The sequence below is a fragment of the Grus americana genome, chromosome 7, assembly GCF_028858705.1.
Source record: "Grus americana isolate bGruAme1 chromosome 7, bGruAme1.mat, whole genome shotgun sequence".
Classification (NCBI taxonomy): Eukaryota; Metazoa; Chordata; class Aves; order Gruiformes; family Gruidae; genus Grus; species Grus americana.
The window spans coordinates 38835139-38852031 of NC_072858.1; the positions used below are offsets into that span (position 1 = coordinate 38835139).

Genomic DNA, 16893 nt, shown 5'->3' on the forward strand with positions numbered 1-16893 from the left:
AGGACTGAGCTCCTTGAATGAGTATTAACAACTTGGGACTCCTCTGCTAACCATCAGCAGGCCCTTTTACTGCCTTCTGGCTAGATTTTAATTAACTACATCAAAATGTATTTTCTTCTTACAGTGTTTCCTGTTTTCTTTGCTAAACTTTTCCCATTTGTAGGGACACCTGACTGAGCCTCATTCATCCTTTTGTCTTCCTTCAAAATTAATATTCAAAAATCAGAAAACAAACCTGTAATAACTCATTTCCATTACAATGAATACAGCCCTTTTATATTTGTCGTCATCCACGTGCCTGTATTTCTTACTTGCTCTTTTCTTTGCGTACTTGATTTCGTCCCTGGAAACGCAGTTTTAAAACTTCCTTGGAGCACTGCCTGCTCTTCCGCAAGTTTTGTGATCCCTGATATGAGCCATCTTACTGTCTGTCGCTCAAGTGCTGTCTCCAAATCTGGCCCAGGCTCCAACAAAGTCGAGCCCTCTCTCCCATCACACACTACCTTTGGTATGTACGTTAAGGTCTGGAGCCTGTTGTGCTCCTCTGCCTGCTCCCTGGTCCCTCGGAGGAGCTCTCGGGGCACCACCTCACCTCCTCCTGCTCTCAAAGAGCTGGTACTGAAAAGCCCTCTGGCAATTTTAACCTAGTGTGCACTCTGAGGGCACCGAGAAGCCAAAGTAAGCTAAAAATCAGATGATTTTGATAACGTGGCTCAGACTTTTCATTACATACAAGCTCTAGTTTGTTTTTTGGTTTTTTGTTGGCTGTGTTTTGCTGTCTGCACCAAACCTCCTCGCTACATGGAAACTGATTTTTCTTTTTCCCCTTTCCAGTGTCATTTCCATGTCTCCTCTTTAGAAGACTGTAGAATAAACCAAGCAACTAACTGCGTAGTCCTCTACAAATCTAGTGTAAAACTATAGGCACTGGGTAAATAAATAAAATACAATTTATAAATAAGATTCATAAATCAGATGAAAAAAATGCTACAGAAATTGCTACTATTTCCCTTAAAATAGAAACTATCCATCCTAAACAGCCACAGAAAATATATAACCCTTGCTATGGTTTCAGTGCTCAATAGTTACATTCTTATCAAGACATCCACCTCCCAGGAAAAAGCCTCCTCCACAGCTTCAGAGAGAGAACAAATACATTTGAAAAGCAAAATCAAGAGTGATAATCTGTCTGGAACAGTCCCCCAGTACATACATCCTTCCGCTTTCTACCAAGGTATAAGCTGTGCGAGGACTATCTGCCCCTCTACCTACCAGCATACTACTAATAGCATGGCTAAAATGAAAGTGCGGATAGCTCTAACGGGCCTATCACCAGCAAGAGATAAGGGACTTAAAAAGCCTTCCCACACTACTTTTTTGGGGGTCAGATAGTGGAAATCCAGCACAGAAAAAATTAGAAGTTCTACTTACAAACTAAAAATTAGGCTCTATTTATACGCCAACGGGGTAAGATTTTGTCATTAAACAGCTTCCTATATCCAGAGTACAAAAGTATACCCTACTCTGAACATAATTGTGGCAGTGTTATAAAATCATGATTTGCTGAAGTGATGCTTTTTTTCCTTTTAATTAGAACAGAATTACATAAATGAACCCTTCCATCTGAAAGCTCAAACGATTTAATCATCTAAAAAAAGAAAGCTGAATACTATAATTATTTGCTTTTGGGGGGTCAGAAGTCCAAAAATGGATGTGGAAGCTATGCAAAACCTGTGAGAGAAGAGCTGTGAGATTTAAAGCCGCATTTGCCAGGTTTCATTATCCCCAGCAGAGCACTACGAGTCCAGGGCAGAGGCAGTGGTACGCTCCGTAGGCGAGGGGAAGTCGACACGGTGCTTAGGGAGGTAATAAATGAGCCTGTTGTAGGGTACTCCTGATTAACTTGGCGCTCTGCTGCTATAAACAAACCCAGCTTTTGCCGCAAGAAACCTATACAAATCTGTACGTATTTCTACCGGTTGCCACAGGGCTGTCTCGGACACACGTGGCATCAGTCACGGTACTCACGACTTTCCTCCAACTCCTCTGAAGCTCCAGGTGGAGCCTTCTTCAGGTCTGCTCTCAGGCACAAGGAGGAAGATGGAAAGTGGGAGGTGCAGGAAATCTGTGTTCTCCACAGCGCTGCTCCCAGTCTGTAACCTGTTTCTGAAAGGGAAGCCCAAGGGATTTTTTTTTTTTCCCCCAAATCTCCGGTTCTTGAGAGAAATAGCAGAAGTGGTCATGATGTCTCTTAATCCTAGGAAAGGCAAAATATAGCCATAACAAGCCAAAAGGTATTTATAATGCTATAAGCAAGCCTGCAGTTGTATTTTATTGGGATTCAAACAATTGGTAACCTCAGTTAGACTAAAACGAGGTGAGGACTACAGAATTTGAGGCAAAAATTGCAGCGTAAAAACCACCACAGCACTAATTAATATAAAAACCACTAAGACAGTAAAGCAATGGGAAGCTAGTGCAATCTCGGGGGGGGGGGACCAAAAAAAAAAGGCCAGAGTTCATATTTTTCACATCTGGAGAGTTTGGGATTAAATATATTGTTAAGGCAAAGATTTGGGATACCACCAAGAAAATACTAGTCTATTTTTCATTATTTAGAAGAATATGCCCGGGTGTCACAGTATCTCGGCATTTTTAAACATTCATTAATGTTAAATTCTGCAAAAGGTTAGCTGTTTCCAATTTTGTTCGTTTGTGTGGTACTGGTAAATATGTTCTTATCAACCAGCAGAGCGCTGCTTTCAACAGTGAGTTAAACCCAAAATATACTAAACCAAGGCAATCACCACATAAAAATACACATCTCGCCATATTTATCAATGCAATGCCCTTATTTTAACTCCAAAAGCAGCATTTTCTTATTTACAGAGAGATCCGTTTTCTGAGGACCGTGCTTCACCCCAGGCTTTTCCAAGAGAACGCAGCCAGTGGGGAAGCTGCTTCCCACGGCCGTTCCCGCAGGAAAGCGTTCCTTCAGACGTTTCGCCAAGCCAGCATGAAACTGCCAGTCACCAAAAGGGGAAGAAAGAAAGATTTTCCTGACGCATCCTTTTCTTTGGTGTCGAAGGGAAAGCTTCTAGGTTGATCAAGCAGTTCTCGACATATTTTTAGAAGTCTTAAGTTCTATTATTTACATTGGTTTTTTTTCCACTGTGTGTTAAAGATGGTATGTTAGAACAGTTCCTATCTATGCTCAATCTATTGGAATTTCCTTCGCAACACAAACCAGCTCACTCGAGTGAATAAAACTCGCTTACATCAGATGAAAAAAATCACAAGAAAGGGAAACACAAGTATTTAAAAAAATATGTATCTGTTAACACCAAAACTCAGATTTTACTTTCAGGCAGGATACCTGTCATTCCTATTTCTCAAATCAGTTGCAGACTCTCTCGCTTTGATTCCAGCTTCAAAGAGAAATTTGGTATTTATTCTCTGAGGAAGGAAAACTCTGCATCATGCCTCTTTGATGTCTTCTGACATAACTAAAAAAAACCCCAACTTTATGGGGGTAGAATTAAATAATATCATCATCAGCAATCTCATTTACCAAAAGAAAGGAGTTTATTAGCAGTGAGCAGTGTTTGAGCTGGGTTGAGCACAAAGGTGGGTAAGCCCTGGTTTATATGTAAAATTAAAATATCAAAGAATGCACTTAGGATTTTTCTTAGAGAAACAGTTTGGTAGAAATTATTTTCTCACCGTTTCTTTCATCAATACTGAACTCTATAATACGAACCTTACTTAGTTTAGGCCCAAATTTTTGTTGGCAGATGGCTGTCTTGGCTGCTGAAAAAGACTGATGAAAGAATCACACGTGTACAATGAAGCAATGAGGTAAGTGCTAAGGTAACTGTTGCTTTAGTGTGGCAGAATATCAAATAAAACACCAAATAATGAGCTCTTGCCTACATTTTGCAGTTAATGACCACTGCTTATGCCTACTCATGTATTTTACAAGCAGAGCAAGCAAGGTCAATAGAGGAGAAAAAAAAAAAAAGGCAGCTAAAGGTCTGCTCACTTGGTAAAATAAAGCTTGTAAGTGAAAACCTGAGACTGAAATCTTGGCTTTCACTGAACTGCAGCAGGAAGGAGCTTCGGAGAAATAAACTCCGAAAGCTAAACCACCTACAGCTAACCTTTGCCTCAGCAGAGCGTTTGCTGCACCGTCTCTCTGGAGTCTGAAAGGTCCCCGGCACCAATACACAACTTCAAAACCCCAAACGATCATTAGGAAGGGAATCCCCACCTTTGCATCTAAAAAGAAGAAAGAGTGACTAGTATTTTAAAAGATACCAAGTTTAAGTCAGTTCATTAAAGGTTCCCCTGCCTGCCTAATTTCCAGTGATTTGATTCAACCAGCCAGGCTCTTCCTCTCCGGAGGTGGGGAGGAATAGGTTGTTTAGTATGTTAAGCCATCGTGAGAATTCTATTTTGAAAAAGCCTAACCTACCATCAGGAAATAATTTACTTTTTTTTTTTTTTTTTTAAATAGTGAGAGACTTAAGGGAAAGCCTCCAGATAATTATTGTGTTCATAATCAGTATTGGACCAGGAAGATAAGCACGTTAACTACATCACAGTTATCGCTTATCACTTCTACGTTAGGCCCTCAATACGTTCCTGGGAGGAAGTCTGCTCTCGGAAAGACACCGTAGGTAAAGGCCAAGACGTCCGACAACACTAACCCCGGCACGTTTTGTTCTTCAGGTCGTTACCGAACAGGAGGCTGCTCCGTCTGCGCCCACCCACCTCCCCAGGCTGCCGGGGCCGCTCCGCTTCCTCCGTCGCAACCGTCTGGCACCCCCATCCCTTCGGGTTTTTTTCTCCCCCCATACCAACACCACTGCGCTAGAAAAAGCAATTCATCACATACGAGAAGGCAAAGCCCTGCCTTCCTCCCGTCTGAGGGGGCTGCGTTTGTCTTTTAACCATGGCAGCACCTCCTCTGTCACTTCGTTTTCCCCAAACCGCTGCTTGTGAAAGTTGGGACAGATTGAGCCAGAGTGAAAGGGGAACTTCAGAGAGCCAGCACAGAACGCTGCTGTAATTTAATCCTTATTCCAGTATGTTCTCAGGTGTTCAACATGAAAAATGAAAATAAAATACTCACTAACAATAATAAATTAGAGAACTTAACATTAGCCTACAGAAAATTGTTCCTTGTAATTTCTAGTAAAGAATTACTACGCACACTAAATGTCAACGTCAAGAAACAATTTTCCTGATTTACTGAAACAATAAAGTTGGCTACACGTAGTTCAAGAAGGGTTTTTTTACCTTTTCCCGTCTTTAACCTACATAAAATAATTGTCATTAGTAGGACTTCATGGATTTTACTGGTGAAGAGCGGGGCTGAAATAGTTTATTAATTAAAACTCAGCTTTCTGTTTGAGGCTTTACGCTTTCATTGCATCTTAGAAATGCTAGGCAGACTGACACACAATGAATTCAGAAAACATTAGGGCTAGAGAACACAGTCGGTGAGAGGGAATCAACTGGGACAGGAGAGACGAGGAGCCGACATAATCCAACCCTCCTCTTGCATGAACAAACCTGGGGACTAAGTTAAAAATTTATCTGCAGGACAGGTGTATAAAGAGCAAATTTACACTGTCCCATCTTTAGCTGCAGAGAAAATAAATAAATCATTTTTGTGCTCATTTATATACTGCTCAGACTTACAATACAGGTACTACTTGTAATGGGAATATATGATAAGCAGTGCATAGTCTTCACCTAAAGACCATTAAGAGCGTAAAATATCTGGGTCACCGTGAGCTGTCAAAACACAACAAAAAGCCATTTGTATTGCTCCGAATGTTGCAATTATGATTAGCAATGCTTTGTTTTTAAATCGTGTTTTTCAAACAAGAACTGTGTCATTTCTGACATCGCAGGAACTGCAAAATCCGAGGCCCAGAGAAATGCCGTGACGTGCAGAGTTCCCGCAGCGGGCCAGCGCTGGCAGAGCTGGCAACTGAAACCAGTGCTCGTAGTGCCCCATCCATTAATAATCACCTGAAAGAATTCATCCTGCTGCTGCCGCTTCTGAAAGCTGCTTGGTCTGAAAAAACAACGGCTATGTAATTCAAGAGGACATATGATAAGAACCGGGTTTTTGCCGACTCGCAGAATAAATATTCTACTTCAAGAAAGAATTATTTTAAACAATACTGTTCCTGAACTCCATTTTATTGTACAGAGACAGGCATGTGGTATGAGAAAAATGTTTGGAAAAAATATACCACAGGCAAAAAATACTTTGTTACATCTTTCATAACTGTTTGTGCTGCATTCAGCTTTTTTTTTTAAGTAACTAAAACAATGCAAAAAGAAAGAATAAATAAAAAAATGGAAACTTGCCCTCTAAAAACCACACGTCCTTGTTGACTGCCTCATAATAATTACTGCAAGAAATGTTCGGCTGTGGAGAAATACAGAGGTTCTTTCATATCCGTCACAAACAACACACTTTGTGGTTCACAGGTGCAAAAATGAATAGACTGAATACATATTAAATTCTAATGCCAATGGATTGTGCAGTACAGAATTACAGTCACAGTTTTTTGAGTTCTTTATTAAATGGAGGGAGTCAGAAGTTTCACTCCAAGGACTACACTGAATGTATTTGTCATGTGTTAGTAGAACTACAAGCTCTTTTCCATTCTCTGTCATTAATGCTCATGCACAAAATAAGCTATTTAACTTGTTTAGCTATTTTAATTTATCTAAAATCGTTGTTCTGCTTAAACAGCTGGGATCACCTTGGGTTGAAAGACAGGTTTCTTGGTTTATTACCATGATACGTAGCTGTATAACCAAGGAGGCCGGGAAAGCAAGGGGACAGAGATCTTACCGGCCTAAACAAAATGTTCCAGCAAACCAACCAAAACAGGATAGGTTGGGCTGAGATAATGTCACCACTTAATCAACCCCATGGTGATTATCAGTCAGAGATAATCAGACTCATTGACACCTCCTGCCCCTGTTCTGCCCAGATTTTCCTGAAATGGTGACTAGACTATTTGCGATGTCACTGTCTCATTACGTTAGAAGATTTGTCAAAGACTATTCCCTAACCAACATCTAAGGATGCTATCATTATCCCATGACTTTGTTTATGCTGGTAATTAAACAAGCTGAATACATTCAAACGTATGTATATCAGCATGGAACTGATATACAAACGTCTCCGCTCAAGCCGCTCCCTTTCACCTCCCTCACAGGCCTCCTGCCTTCCAGCGATGGCTTTTCCATCTTTAGCTGAAGAAAACGTTCAAGACTTTGATTTGAGGAAGTTCAGAAGACAAACTAAGCCGATGAAACTTTAGCTTCTTTCAGATACTTTTGCCTGCAAAAATCTGAATGCTTAAGACTTCTCAAATTCTCCCCCAAGTATGAATATTCACGTTTAAATCTTTTTTGACCTTGCTGGAGAAATCTGAGTTGGGATGGTTAAAACACTGTATGCTAGGCCACCAAAGTAGATCTGTAAAACAAGAGGTGGCAAAAGGTATATAGAAAAGTAAGCTAGTTCAGCGTATGTATTTTTATACCTAGCACAATTCTTCCTTGGGTCATACACATGTAGCGTCTCTCCTGTTCATATAAATATACACACACACTGAGAAGGAACACCAAATATAATGAAATAAAATGGAAAAGACTATAACCTCCATAATGCCCTGAATCTGACCCATCTCTTTTTAAGGCTTCTCTTTAAAAAGCAATTTTTGCTATTTCTCTGCTTAAACTTGAGATTCCAAAATTCATAGAGAAAAAACAGAAAAAACTACCACCCCCGCCCTCAAAAAAACCCACCCCACGCCACGTCAGTAAAGGAGTATTTTGTATCTCAACTGCCAAAGCACACAGCAAGGGACCTAGAAAATGTGTTGTCGTATCTCAGTACTTGTCTCTCCCATCCCTATCCCCTGATTTGAGAGAGCCTGCAGAAAACATTGCTTTGTGCATTTGGGCGCTGCTCATCTCTGGAGGCATGTTTAGGCAAACTGATATGCAGGAAAAGCCTCTCGCTCGTCTGAATCTCTGAACACTTTATCTTCCCCAGCTTCCCAGTAACACAGAGATGAATCTGTGCTCATCCTTCCAGGCTTTGAAGGGAATTCAAAGATGTTGTAGGGTGGATAGAAGAATAATATTCATGATATTCATGAAGTGGAGCAGGAGAGTAAAACAGGCTGCCCCAGAGGCTCCTGTGGAAAGATTTTGGGATGACGACAGCCCTCAGGCCCACCCAGCAGTGCACTGGGGGTCTGGGAGTGGGGAGACGAGCAGGAAAATCTCACTTGTGCAAGAGCCACGGGCAGGAACAGCTGCTAAAGACCTTGGATGAACTCATCCTCCAACTGCTCCGTTTGCCAGTCCTTGTTCCTGTAACCGCCAGAAGAGCAAGGAGTGCTCGATCACCGTTCAGTCACGCTCTCCGATTTATCTGGATATGAGGCCGCTGAAACGGTTGTACGAGCACTGCTCTGTGCATCCTGTGCAAATACCAAGGGAGAAACCCCAGTGGCCCTGCATTAGCACATCGCACTGGATTTTGCACGCGCCCCAACCCATCTGTTCCTGCAAAACGGTGCAGCCACAGCACATCACCGTTTCTCATTACATAAACGCACTCCTCTGATTTCCACTCAAATGTAGGTTTAATTCTGTCTTACTGTTCTTCTGATCCCAACAGTCTGCCCTCCTATCTGCCCTGTCCTCAGCTGCGTGATTGTTCAGTACATGACTAGCAATAAAGCAGTATTTGAGAAACATCTTGCCCTCCCATCCCGGTCCTCTTTGCCGTACCAAGATTTAACCGTGTATACCACCATCGCCGAGCGTGCGCCACTGAGCTTCAGTGAAGGCACAACGACATCTTTCCATTTCAATTTAATACCGAATGCTTTAAGTAATGGTTGTTCAGCATTACGTTTTTCATGTCATGTAAGTAAATGATTATATGCCTGATTTACACCTTGAAGCTACACGCTTTCTTACATTTCTGAATACTCCATGCTGTTTCTGTATCATTTTTTCACAAATAGCTATTAATGGAGAACACCTGAATGGATGGACCAGTTTCTGCCACACTGTACTTCCAAATTTACGTTGCCACCTGTGGACAACCTGGTGTCACTACTATGTACCACAGGCAAATTCCTTGGTGCAGGAGACCCCAAAACTTCTAAGACAACAGACAGAAAGGCAGCAGCAGATGGCTGTAACCCTTCTAAGCTACCTGCTTCGCCTAACAGTCATGTAGTGTGAGAAATAACTTTGAAAAGCTAGAAAAATATCCAGCCCCAAACCAAAACACGAAGCATCAGCAGCTCCACAGCCTGGGATTTCTGCACACTTTCACGTTCGAGGCTGGCCTGAACATTTGCAGTTAGCAGCACCTGAAAAAAAAGGTTGCAGAATGAATTGTCCAAGTAAATTATGTGTCTGGAAATATCCGTGACATTTTCATGCTAGAGATATTACTAACCTTGTCTTATAATCTAAGATGACCTCAAAGGTTTCACCCAGCTGTCCCTCATTTCCCACTCAGCCGGCTGCACTGCAGAGCCCCTTCCGAGCTGCTGCTGTTCAGAGCGCACAGGAACAAGGATGGATGCCACAAGGCCCGAGTCTCCAAAACCATGCAGTCCCTAAATCGGCCAAAATCCAGCAGGATTTGCTTCTGAGCTCAACAGGAGCCAGAACCTCTCACCTTGCTGCTTTGCTGCTAATACGCATCGTGCCCCTCTGGAGGAAACAACTCTGATTTTCAGTTACCAGCAGTAAAAGACCCACTGTCATGCGTGTGCAAGTGTCCTACAGCTCTCGGGGGCTCTGGAGACAACTGGCCCGAGGGCAGGGAGCGTGCAGATGGGGTACTGCTGGCAAAGAGCCTCCTGGGCTCTGCAGAACTTCCCCTCCGAGTACCTCCACCACCTGCTCTTCTGTCTCTGCTCCACCATGCCTGCGTGAATCCTGCGAGCGTGGGGATTCCTGCTAAATTCCTACAGCATTAAAAAGGAAAAACTTTGCTTAAAAACAAACCAAACTCAAACCAAACCCCAAACATTTGCACACACAATGACACACTTTCTTCTCAAAACATTGCCAACTGCAACTTAAGCCCCTTGAGCTGCTGCTGGAGGTACCAAGAGCAGGGAAAGCGTGCAGCCAGGCCTGTTCTCCCAGAGTAGGGACCATTTGAACACTCCCAAATTGCAGGAAATACCTAATTCCAGTTTGGCAATCTCCACTAAACTGTTAACAATCATAAAAATTACCAACGTTGCAAGTACTAAGTGACAACTTCATTGGCAACTACAGCTGAGGCATTGAACACGGGAGCAGCAGGTGGGGAGAGAAATCAGTGAGTGCTGCATTTGTTGGAGCCACACGTAAAGGAGGGACTAAATCAGGGAGCAGAAAAGCTGACTTGTCAGAAAATCAACCTCGCTGGAATTCTACTCCCATTTAGGTAAAAAATAAAACTCTCTTTGATTCTAGACAAATCAATTCAGCCAATACTCAGCTCTGAGAAATTGCTCCAAATACTTGAGTCATTCAAGTAGTCTAAGGATTATCTCGGTCTCCATCAAGGAAAACAATCCAGTAGCATTTTTAAATACCAATCAAAGAGAACTGATAGAAAAGCAGACCTTTAAAATGGTAATGAAAGAGAAAGAGGTTATTCAGATATAATCCCATTATATTTCAGCTCCAGTACTGGGAGCTTTTTTTATTTCTGACTACACAACTGCTGAGAACAAATGAGAGCCCAAGCAAGCATCTCGATACCTGCAGTCGCTCTGTACTCGTGTAGCTGAACATTTACCAGCTCATCTCGGCTTCTGGCCGGGTTGTTCCTTCTGGCTATGATAGGGACACCAGCCCTCCCCTTGCCTACAGATTCTCTACTATGCATCCTAAATAATCTCAACTGGGATGCGGCAAATTGCGTATTTACTTATTAATTAGAGCCTTAAGCAGCAATTAGAAAACAAATCCAAAAAAAGCATCAATGGCCAAGTGAGCTAGGCACTAATGGAGCTATTTAGCACTCTCTTTTCATATTAAACAAAGACTCAGTAAGGAATTACAGTTCCAAGAGGTTCAGGAATTTAGGAGAACTCTATTTTCTTGATGCATTTTATTTCAATGCATAAATACATATATATATATATATATATGAAATTATGACGCTTTCTTTTGTAAATCCTATATGAGCGCACGTCAAGAAACTGCTAAACAAAGACTAGATACTGTTCGTCATTCCAAAGCACCTATTACATCCTGCCAAGTTACACAGCAATGTCCTTTTCTCTATTACAGGCTCTAAGCGAGGATACATATACACACGTAACACGTAGAAGTGGGCAACGTTGGGACATTACTCACAAAGTATCAGCAACTACAGTGATGGCTTTGTAATGGCCCTGCTTACAGGAAAGGGGCCACAAACAGCCATGCTCTACTTTGCAGCTGCACGGTGAAGTTCTTCAAACTCAGCAAAGGGTAATTGCTTTTAATCTACCTCTGTTGTATTGTTTAATGAAAACATTAGGATTTATATTACCCTGTCATTACACATGGGCACACAGAGAGGGAGTTGTAAAGGAAAGCCATCTGCAGGTATAATTAATGTTAAGAGCGATATATTTGTGGGAAAGGTACCTCAACTGAGTCAATTACCTGGGGGAAATGAGAACAAAATTAGACCTCTGCTGACTGCAAAAGTAAGTTCTGATCCAAAAATCAAACAGACTTAACAGATATTAGCTGTTCTGTCCTGCTCTGGCTTAAAGTTGCTGTGTTATTGGTAGACCCTTTCAGGTTGTTGCTAACGCATAGCAAAACTATCCACCTCTCAGCATTTACCCTCGGAAAACTTGACTACGTGCGTGCAGCAATCAAAAACCCAGGACACTTCTCGCCAAATATCGGGATGGTTATCATTCGGATGAAGGCAGCGTGTTCCTAACTGACAATGGGAAGCCCAGGCATGCAAATGAGGCTTCAAAGAGGCAAGAGAAAGCAGTACCAGAATTCGGGAGCTGATCTTCCCTGGTACTGTCAGTGCACGGCATCAGGCAGAGGAGCAACCAAGAAGCTGAGAGAACAGTATGCCAGTCGAGCATCTTCCAACGGCAGCTGCTAAGGAAAAGACCTGGCATAGGGGAAGACACTGAAGAAAGGAAGGAAAATTCTTCTCCCATTCTCCCAAAGGGTCTACAACTCACGAGCACAGACCTCTCTCCTGTATCTGCCTGCATCTTAAATGTACCCATCTGAACTTTGTAACTTTTCATATTATTATTACCTATAGGTATTCAGAGTAATTCCCCCTAGGTGTTCTACACTTTCCTTACACTAATTTCTGTGACTGTAAGCTCCTGTAAGGTGGGAAATGCTTCAGTGCTCCTTCTTGTTTAAACCTCACAAATCTCATCAATACTAAAACATTTTGCTGTAAGTGACAATTTACAATAGCTTATTTGCGTTTCAAGACTTTGATACCAAGAGAGACAAATTCTTCTGTGATATTCCAAATCCCCAATCAACTGGAAAATTAAGAAGAAGAATGTAAAGCCACAGATCTATGTCAATTCATTTTCCATATCCATCATACGCTGCTAAGTCTCAAAAACTGCTATTTAATTCTGGGTGCCCATGTAGGCAGCAAGCACTGGTGAACAGAGCCAGCTCTAGTTATCTCTGTGGCTTTACTTGCGCCACTATACAACTGTGATAGCTGACAAGATTTCTCTCCTTTATGGAGTATAATTGAGGAACAAATTCACTTTGGGGAGGAATGGCCCAGTGCTGAGATACAGCTCAACTAAAGCTCGAATTGCAGAGTCTATAAAACTATCTGTAACTGTATATTGAACAGGGAAAATAAATTTATGGATGTACACAGGAAACAAATCATGGAGATAAGTATCATATATAAATATATAGAGGCCAGATAATTACTGCATCAGAGATCCATGATTAATCTAATTCTTGTGTTGAGGGCAGAGATACTGATACATCAAGGGTGTCTCTACAAGAGTGCTACAGTCTGGGTCAGATGTGCGCTTCTGAAGTGACTGTCCGCATTGTCTCCACTTTACAGCACACTGGTGTGCATTGCAGAGAGGTCTGGGAGCACAAAGCCTGGATTCCTGGAGGATCAAACTAGGAAATCTAGGGATGAGGCGGCTGTTCTGGCTGCTGAGGGCCATCCACTTCAGGGGACCAGGCTAGAGCCAGTCCGCACGAAACCTCATGTACACGTTGGGTAGATGTCGGGTCCCCTGCACTAAATATTTCACCCTACAACATACTCAGTTGATGTGAAAAATCCCGCAGCGAGCTCCTCGCTGGCTGGTCACGCAGTGGCAGCCCCTGTGCCAGGGCAGGGCTCTGCCAAAGGCTGTTCTTCCCTGAGGCTGGCTCACCTCGGCCAGAGGAGGATGCTGAGGTTGCTCCAACCAGCTTTAATTCGCTTCACTTTGAAGATAAAACACAATGTCTTAAAAAGCATCTCACAGAAGCACACTTGGAGAAGCACAGAATAGAGTTTTGCTCAGTAAAACACAAAGCCATTTCCTTAATTGGCTAAGCACTGGGATTGCGGGCATCTCTGCTGAGTGACACACATGACAACGGCCAGGGAATAGAGGGTGAAGGAGCTAAATATGAATTTATATTAATTTCTCAGATTGATACCAAGCACCAGTGGGTGCAGGAAAGCTTGAACTGAAGTCTTGCCATATTTTAAAGACAACATTTGTATTTTCAGCTGGGTTTCTCCAAGAAGTGAGATTCACATAATCATACCATGCCACTGCCTTTTTGTCCTTCCCCCAAAAATCTTTGATAGCAGTTTCAAAGCTATTAAGATGCAAATCACTTCATGAAAGCAGCCAGCCAGCCAGACAGCGATTCCCGAACATCCCTACAAGGGGACGAGCCGCAGGTTACACTTCATGTTCATTAAATGTAAGGGAAGCCCACCGAAGAGACGCGTCATTCCGACTCTCCGGGAGAGGGAAATGCCTTGTGAGGGCACCCAGAGCCGTAAAGACACTGAGCCTTACCCGTTCTGTTACCAAGAGCAAGACTTTCAGGTTCAGAAGCATTTCTGAAGTTCATCTATAAAGATGATCTCTCCCCAAAAATGCCTTTAAGAAGAAAACATTAAAAGGGATAAACGGACAAATGTTTGATGCACTGATAACTTTATGCTCTAAGTCTTAGCACCTGTAATAAAGCAGGTAGGCTCTTACAGAGGAATGTCATATAGCTGCTTTTGTACTCATAAAAGCTGGCACTGCCAGTCACTATATTAAAGCCTGCACTTCTCCCACTGTAAATATCTTCTCCCTTCCTAGTGAGTGTGGTAAACAGCATTCAGCTCTAGGACCATCTATGTGGTGATTTTAAAACACTGTATACACCAGCATATAGCAGCACCAGCCAGAGACAGTCACTGCTGCAACCTTATTTTTCCTTTAGTCTAATTTCATTTGCAAGACCTCTAGAGGGCAGTGAATAAAAGAAAATAAAGTACCAGAAATAGCCATAAATGTTAAATACAAATTTAAAAATTGGGATCTCATCTAATTACTTCCTTGTATTGAAAACCTTCCAGGTAATTCTATGGATTAATGGATTACTGAAATGGGATTTTTCCAAGCCCAAATCCTATGCTCTCCGGCAGATTGCATTGACAGACTTTACAGCAGTGTGCTCCCCCAGTGATTTACTTTCGTCAAACAGAAATCACTTTCTTGCACCTAAGCTAAAATATGCAGCAGGCTATCTGACTTCCATCGTGCTCATAGGCAAACAAGATTTTTCTTTTTCCTACAGAAAGTCACACTAAGCCAAGAAAAAGGGAAAATGCAGTTGAGTAAAGCTTACCCAATATACAACAGTATAACATTAATGTTCAAGTTAACATCAAAACAGCCAGGACCTACAGCAGAAGGTAGCCCCTTGGATAATTCCTCTTTGGTTTTCATGCATGTACTGTACGCAGAATCAGGCATACTACTACTAACTTCATTACACATTTGACGATGCCATATAGAATTAACCCATTACCGAAGGAACGTGCAAAATTGAGGATAAAACTTAAATTAAGCACGGCAGACAAAAACATTACAGTAGATACAGTATACTTTGTCTTATCTTGCACAGGAAGAGTACCAATCAATACGGCACCGGCCCATACGATTATATAATTTCAGCTATGCTTTAGTACCTTCTTATGGCTTTGTAAACCTTGTGCAATTCTGAAATTGGCTAGGCAATTACCACAGGCAGAGCTGTCCACACCTTAAGTTAATACCCTGTTTCTTTTTGGAATGCAGAATAGATCTGTAAATGCATCGAAACCCACCAGAAACAGAGCGCGCAGGGGGAAAAAAAAAAAAAAGCTTGAAAATTTGCGTGCTAAATCGTGATGCCAGGGCTCTGAGGGTACTAACACACTCAAAGGCCTCGTGGCCGCTGGGGTGCAGAACAGTGAGCTGTCCCGGCCCCACTGTGAGCCACCGGTCCTTGCTGTGCCCGGACACCTGCTGAATGCAAACCCCCTCCAAAAATCCAGAGAAACCAAGAACAGCAAGTCAGCAATGCATTATCCTTCTTTCTAAACTCCCGCGTGATTCACTGCCATTATAAATTGTCACTGTTCCCAAGAAGTCAGACACTGACAATTTACTCTCACCTGCTGTATTTTTTAACCTTGTTTGTGAATTTTTTTCCTGCCCCTGCGATCTTCTCAGCCCTTTTCCATCAGTGTTTCCTGTTGCATCAATTCCCTCGTATTTAAACGGGCTAGAGAGCTTTGGCAATTTACATTTGTGAAGAGAACACACTTACATGAACTTCTGAGCCTTCTTCATACTCCAGCAGAGTTTGCTGCAGTGTCACAGAGCGACAGCCTAGAGGAATGAAGAAATTGGGAAAATGTTATTCATGCTCTTTTAACAGAACACAACTAAAGAATTTTGCTATCACAGTAAGGTGGGGACAGTGGCATGTTGTACTATTGATGGAGCCTGGAGGAACCTCTTTTCTCCCGGGAGAAATCCTCCTCTTTTGGTGACGGCACTCTACCTGTGGATATCTTTCTGTAGAAGGAAATGCTCAGGTAGAGCAAGAAATGGAGGAGAAATCAAAAGTGAAAATAAAAGATAGGTGCAAACAAGAAAGAACAGTAAGAATATATCATGATTCAAAAAGTGAGCTCAAAAAGGAGCAAGAAGAACAAACAGATGTGTGGCAAGGCCTCACAGTAGTAGCTTTGGATGAAAATGGCCCCGGGCAGATTGTAAATATTATTACATCTTCATCAGTCGGTAAAGATGCCTACAGCTGCATCCGCCTGCAGAATGACGGTGCACATGGTTAAGGAGTGTACTCAATGTTTTTTGAGGATGAAAGCACTGCTAGTTCAGGATCTTTCAGAAGTGGTATTTTTATTCTGTTAAGCTAAAATAGGTTACATTGCACTCTTCACGCTAGCTGGATTGTACGCCCATTTGGCAGGAGGCTGCTCCCTTTTACTATGCAGCCTTTATACTGATTTCTCAGTTGCACGTAAGTGCTCTTCAGAAAGATTAAATTGAAGTCCATCTTTCAAACAGCTTGAGAAATTCTTACCTCCCAACCACAAAGAATAAGAAATGGATGAGAGGTTGAATCCCCTGTTTGAGCAGGAAGGCCAGTGCCGTCCTGACTAATGAATCCCAATCAGACTCTCTCATTACAGACATAGCATGTCTCAGATGGAATCTAAATCACATGCAGGTTGCATTCTTAGAATAAGTGCAGCACTGCTACTGAGATGAAAGAGCACATCTA

The 16893-nt window shown here is 42.2% G+C and overlaps 1 protein-coding gene across 5 annotated transcripts in view; it reads right to left on the reverse strand.

The window, feature by feature from the left end:
- Nucleotides 1-16893, reverse strand: part of PCDH15 (protocadherin related 15) — a 1027345-nt gene that overhangs the window by 442855 nt on the left and 567597 nt on the right. For all 5 annotated transcript variants that reach the window (XM_054831779.1, XM_054831776.1, XM_054831775.1 and 2 more), the window contains one exon: nt 15910-15971. The gene's annotated coding sequence lies outside the window, so the exon portion shown is untranslated. The remainder of the gene's footprint in view (nt 1-15909; nt 15972-16893) is intronic.